Genomic DNA, 1,232 nt, shown 5'->3' on the forward strand with positions numbered 1-1,232 from the left:
CTCGCTAGGGCCCGGTAACATAAAGCACTCGTAACACTTACGTCAGACGTACACCATTCATAATGTGTGGCGTACGTCTGACGTAAGTGTTACGAGCGCTTTGTGTTACCGGGCCCTGATGCGCGATCGATCTACGATAGATTTCCATCGGTGGGGCTATTTCTCGTTCCAGCCAGTGCTTCACAACTGGTTTAACAAAGACCGCGGTATGTACTATTATGTCTGTGGAATGGTGCATATAAAAGATCGCTTGCTACTAATCGAAAATAGTAGCCCATGAAGTGGCGACAGCGGGTTTCCTCTCTCATATCTGTGTGGTCGTGAACCATATGTCTGACGCTATATAACTGTATTTCTTCCTTCCTTCCTTCATGTGCCTACAGAGAAGTATGATGGAAGGAAATGTTTGTGTTATACGATATAATAATGTATGCTGTCATGGATTACCGAGTTCGTCACTCACTAATTAATAGCGGATTAAAAAAAAGAAAGAAAGAAATGTTTTATTTAACGACGCACTCAACACATTTTATTTACGGTTATATGGCGTCAGACATATGGTTAAGGACCACACAGATTTTGAGAGGAACCCCGCTGTCGCCACTACATGGGCTACTCTTTCCGATTAGCAGCAAGGGATCTTTTATTTGCGCTTCCCACAGGCAGGATAGCACAAATCGTGGCCTTTGTTGAACTAGTTATGAATCACTGGTCGGTGCAAGTGGTTTACACCTACCCATTGAGCCTTGCGGAGCACTCACTCAGGGTTTGGAGTCGGTATCTGGATTAAAAATCCCATGCCTCGACTGCGATCCGAACCCAGTACCTACCAGCCTGTAGACCGATGGCCTAACCGCTACGCTACCGAGGCCGGTTAATAGCGGATTATGGTATTCACTATGCCAGGGTAAAGGACTGTGGTATTAAACGTATTTTACATTATTTTCTCTAGGAATACTAAGCATGACTAATCTGCTGCATCTCCCAAAATATTTTTGTTGTTTTATGTCAGACATCTAGTATTACACTGCACCCCATTAACACGGAATATTCCGAGTTACAAAATGATCATTGATCATTAAGTAGTAGAAAATTACTGGCTTTAAACGATCATATCTTAGAATAAGTGTACGAGACGGGGACAACTGTCACCCCACCCCCACCCACCCAACCCTCCCCAGTCCTGGAGAAAATTCTTCCCACAATATTAGTTATAATTCATGTACAAATGC

The sequence above is a fragment of the Gigantopelta aegis genome, chromosome 14, assembly GCF_016097555.1.
Source record: "Gigantopelta aegis isolate Gae_Host chromosome 14, Gae_host_genome, whole genome shotgun sequence".
NCBI lineage: Eukaryota > Metazoa > Mollusca > Gastropoda > Neomphalida > Peltospiridae > Gigantopelta > Gigantopelta aegis.